Below are 5,000 nucleotides of genomic sequence, written 5' to 3'. Positions count from 1 at the left end.
GTGCTTATAAACAGCAGCATGCGCACGGCCTCCCAGAATTTGAACACATTTCGTCAATAAATTTCGCATATTGAATTTTGAAGTTTAATATAATGCAACAATTGAGCTCGACTTATACAAAGGATATATCATAAAATCGTAAATAACCGTCGAATTTTAGGGGGTCGACTTATACACCGAGTCGACCTGTACACCGGCAAATACGGTAAATACGATTAAATAAAATGATACGACTGGCATAAAAACAAATATAAACCACATAAAAATAAAAGTCACCATTACGTTGAATTATTGGGAGCACCGAGCTTGTTTCTCAGAAACGAGCCGGTCCCATCCAGGCGTAATCGGAGACAATGAAACCCGAAGTGGTTAAGGTTTGTCTTTTAATGCAGGATGCTTGGTCTCCATGTGCCGAAGCAGTTTTGAAGGCTTCATTGGCTCGCTCGCTAGTTTCAGGGGCGATTGTGTCTATAAAATGCAAAATGTTGGGTCACCTCACGGCTTACGGCCATACTACCCTGAGAACGCCCGATCTCGTCCGATCTCGGAAGCTAAGCAGGGTCGGGCCTGGTTAGTACTTGGATGGGAGACCGCCTGGGAATACCAGGTGCTGTAAGCTTTTTCTTTTTCTTATGTGCACTTCAATCGTTTAAGAAGCTATTTTTTACAACACCCATCACGTATGGCATCCGGAAACAGCAAGCCTAATTTAAACTCCGACATTGAAACTATAACACGAGTTTGAAAGCTATATTATGTGGTGACATCCACAGCATTGTAGTTAAATTTTTTACCGCTAGAGAGCAGACTATGTACAGTGAGCATGGCTCCCTGTGAACTCAAAGCAGCAGGCTTGACTTGTAAAAGAACCCAACACAACACTTCCATGAAGTGTTTTTAAACTTTTCAAGGCATTTATTTTGATTCAGCAAAATGCAGGTCGCAACGGCAAATTCGTGCTACCGCATAAAAAGCTGTCAATAACTTTTCATGATAGCCATGTTTCCAGAAAACACCAAAAGCCTTGGAAGAAAGCCTGTTTCGGCCCTGGTTGTAAAAAAAACAAAAAAAAAAACAAAAGGGAAGGGTGACCGTCCGGGAATACCAGGTGCTGAAAGCCTTTTTTTTTTTTTTTTCCCACGTCAATTGTGAAAGGAAACTTTTACCACAGCCATCAAGTCCCGCCGCTGCTTGGCATGGTTTCAGGGGCGATTGTGTCTATAAAATGAAAAATTCTGAGCGGTCTCACGGCTTACGGCCATACTACCCTGAGAGCGCCCGATCTCGTCCGATCTCGGAGGCTAAGCAGGGTCGGGCCTGGTTAGTACTTGGATGGGAGACCGCCTGGGAATACCAGTTACCGTAAGCTTTTTTTTTTTTTTTTTTTTCTTATGTGCACTTCAATCGTTTAAGCCAAGAACTTTTTACAGCACCCATCAAGAATGGCATTCGGAAACTGCAAGCCTAGTTTGAACTCCGACACTGAAACTACAACACGAGTTTAAAACCTACATTGTGCTTCCATGTAGTGTTTTTACCTTTTTCATGACATTTATTTTGATACAGCCAAATGCAGGTTTTGTGCACTTCACTTTTCCGTTGGGCATTCGCGTAGAACCCTATTCCAGTTACGGCCAGATTCTTTTAGACTAGTGGTCCCCAAACTTTCTTGCGCCACGGACCGGCTACGCGTCAGAAATATGTTTGCGGACCTGCCTTTATATATATAAATAAACAATAAATCTATATAGGCGGCTCGGTGGCGCACTGGGTAGCACGTCCGCCTCACAGTTAGGAGGGTGCGGGTTCGATTCCACCTCCGGCCCTCCCTGTGTGGAGTTTGCATGTTCTCCCCGGGCCCGCGTGGGTTTTCTCCGGGCACTCCGGTTTCCTCCCACATTCCAAAAACATGCTTGGTAGGCCGATTGAAGACTCCAAATTGTCCCTAGGTGTGAGTGTGAGTGCGATTGGTTGTCTGTCTCTGTGTGCCCTGCGATTGGCTGGCAACCAGTTCAGGGTGTCCCCCGCCTACTGCCCGATGACGGATGGGATAGGCTCCAGCACGCCCGCGACCCCCGTGGGGACTAAGCGGTTCAGAAAATGGATGGATGGATGGATAAATCTATATAAATAAATACTACATTTATAATAAATATATATAAATAGGATTAAATAAAAGGATACGACTGGCATAAAAACAAATATAAACCACATAAAAATAAAAGTCACCATTACGTTGAATTATTTGGAGCACCGAGCTTGTTTCTCAGAAACGAGCCGGTCCCATCCAGGCGTAATCGGAGACAATGAAACCCAAAGTGGTTAAGGTTTGTCTTTTAATGCAGGATGCTTGGTCTCCATGTGCCGAAGCAGTTTTGAAGGCTTCATTGGCTTGCTCGCTAGTTTCAGGGGCGATTGTGTCTATAAAATGCAAAATGTTGGGTCACCTCACGGCTTACGGCCATACTACCCTGAGAACGCCTGATCTCGTCTGATCTCGGAAGCTAAGCAGGGTCGGGCCTGGTCAGTACTTGGATGGGAGACTGCCTGGGAATACCAGGTGCTGTAAGCTTTTTCTTTTTCTTATGTGCACTTCAAGCTCTTTTTTTTTTTTTTCTTATGTGCACTTCAATCGTTTAAGCCAAGAACTTTTTACAGCACCCATCACGAATGGCATTCGGAAACTGCAAGCCTAGTTTGAACTCCGACACTGAAACTACAACACGAGTTAAAAACCTCTATGTACAGTGAATAAAGAGCATGGCTCCCTGTGAACTCAAAGCAGCAGTCTTTACTTGTAAAAGAACCCAGCACAACACATTGCGCTTCCATGTAGTGTTTTTACCTTTTTCATGACATTTATTTTGATACAGCCAAATGCAGGTTTTGTGCACTTCACTTTTCCGTTGGGCATTCGCGTAGAACCCTATTCCAGTTACGGCCAGATTCTTTTAGACTAGTGGTCCCCAACCTTTCTTGCGCCACGGACCGGCTACGCGTCAGAAATATTTTTGCGGACCTGCCTTTATATATATAAATAAACAATAAATCTATATAAATAAATACTACATTTATAATAAGTATATATACCGTATTTGCCGGTGTATTGGTCGACCTTTTTCGATCCAAAATCGACCGAAAAAAATCGACCTCGACTTATACACCGAGTCATAAAATTTAACTTCGTATTCATCGCTTCAAATGTGATGGTAACCAAGGCCGTTTCTCATGCATCTCATTGTGCGTTGCACTTAGAAAATTTGAACCGGGCGGCGTGCGCGAGTGCGCGGCCCGCTGGAAGTCGAATGAGGCGCCGCGACCACCTCCGCGGTGCTTATAAACAGCCGATCCGCTCGGCGGGGGCTATTTTCGGCCACTTGGCTCGTGCGCACGGCCTCCCGGATGTGCCGGGCGGGTGCGCGAGCTCGCCGGCCGCTGGAAGTCGAATGAGGCGCCGCGACCACCTCCGCGGTGCTTATAAACAGCCGATTCGCTCGGCGGGGGCTATTTTCGGCCACTTGGCTCGTGCGCACGGCCTCCCGGATGTGCCGGGCGGGTGCGCGAGCTCGCCGGCCGCTGGAAGTCGAATGAGGCGCCGCGACCACCTCCGCGGTGCTTATAAACAGCCGATCCGCTCGGCGGGGACTATTTTCAGCCACTTGGCTCGTGCGCACGGCCTCACGGATGTGCCGGGCGGGTGCGCGAGCTCGCCGGCCGCTGGAAGTCGAATGAGGCGCCGCGACCACCACCGCGGTGCTTATAAACAGCCGATCCGCTCGGCGGGGGCTATTTTCGGCCACTTGGCTCGTGCGCACGGCCTCCCGGATGTGCCGGGCGGGTGCGCGAGCTCGCCGGCCGCTGGAAGTCGAATGAGGCGCCGCGACCACCTCCGCGGTGCTTATAAACAGCCGATCCGCTCGGCGGGGGCTATTTTCGGCCACTTGGCTTGTGCGCACGGCCTCCCGGATGTGCCGGGCGGGTGCGCGAGCTCGCCGGCCGCTGGAAGTCGAATGAGGCGCCGCGACCACCTCCGCGGTGCTTATAAACAGCCGATCCGCTCGGCGGGGGCTATTTTCGGCCACTTGGCTCGTGCGCACGGCCTCCCGGATGTGCCGGGCGGGTGCGCGAGCTCGCCGGCCGCTGGAAGTCGAATGAGGCGCCGCGACCACCTCCGCGGTGCTTATAAACAGCCGATCCGCTCGGCGGGGGCTATTTTCGGCCACTTGGCTCGTGCGCACGGCCTCCCGGATGTGCCGGGCGGGTGCGCGAGCTCGCCGGCCGCTGGAAGTCGAATGAGGCGCCGCGACCACCTCCGCGGTGCTTATAAACAGCCGATCCGCTCGGCGGGGGCTATTTTCGGCCACTTGGCTTGTGCGCACGGCCTCCCGGATGTGCCGGGCGGGTGCGCGAGCTCGCCGGCCGCTGGAAGTCGAATGAGGCGCCGCGACCACCTCCGCGGTGCTTATAAACAGCCGATCCGCTCGGCGGGGGCTATTTTCGGCCACTTGGCTCGTGCGCACGGCCTCCCGGATGTGCCGGGCGGGTGCGCGAGCTCGCCGCCCGCCGGAAGTCGAATGAGGCGCCGCGACCACCTCCGCGGTGCTTATAAACAGCCGATCCGCTCGGCGGGGGCTATTTTCGGCCACTTGGCTCGTGCGCACGGCCTCCCGGATGTGCCGGGCGGGTTCGCGAGCTCGCCGGCCGCTGGAAGTCGAATGAGGCGCCGCGACCACCTCCGCGGTGCTTATAAACAGCCGATCCGCTCGGCGGGGGCTATTTTCGGCCACTTGGCTCGTGCGCACGGCCTCCCGGATGTGCCGGGCGGGTGCGCGAGCTCGCCGGCCGCTGGAAGTCCAATGAGGCGCCGCGATCTCCTCCGCGGTGCTTATAAAGTGCCGATCCGCTCGGCTTGGAGCTGTTTCCGGCCTCCCGTTGGTGCCGGGCGGCGTGCGCGAGCTCGCCGGCCGCGATCTCCTCCGCGGTGCTTATAAACAGCAGCA

General features: G+C 52.6%; 3 non-coding genes across 3 annotated transcripts; all 3 read left to right on the top strand.

Annotated features, from left to right (window-relative positions):
• The first annotated feature begins 500 nt into the window (after window positions 1–500).
• LOC125986461 (5S ribosomal RNA) lies at window positions 501–619 on the top strand. Its single transcript, XR_007487659.1, has one exon. It is a non-coding gene; the product is annotated as a 5S ribosomal RNA (ribosomal RNA).
• Window positions 620–1,250: 631 nt separating this feature from the next.
• LOC125986448 (5S ribosomal RNA) lies at window positions 1,251–1,369 on the top strand. Its single transcript, XR_007487647.1, has one exon. It is a non-coding gene; the product is annotated as a 5S ribosomal RNA (ribosomal RNA).
• Window positions 1,370–2,453: 1,084 nt separating this feature from the next.
• LOC125986442 (5S ribosomal RNA) lies at window positions 2,454–2,572 on the top strand. The gene has a single exon (XR_007487641.1). It is a non-coding gene; the product is annotated as a 5S ribosomal RNA (ribosomal RNA).
• Window positions 2,573–5,000: the final 2,428 nt, after the last annotated feature.

Source organism: Syngnathus scovelli, chromosome 18 (genome assembly GCF_024217435.2).
Source record: "Syngnathus scovelli strain Florida chromosome 18, RoL_Ssco_1.2, whole genome shotgun sequence".
Lineage (NCBI taxonomy): Eukaryota > Metazoa > Chordata > Actinopteri > Syngnathiformes > Syngnathidae > Syngnathus > Syngnathus scovelli.
This window is presented reverse-complemented; position numbering and strand designations above follow the sequence as displayed.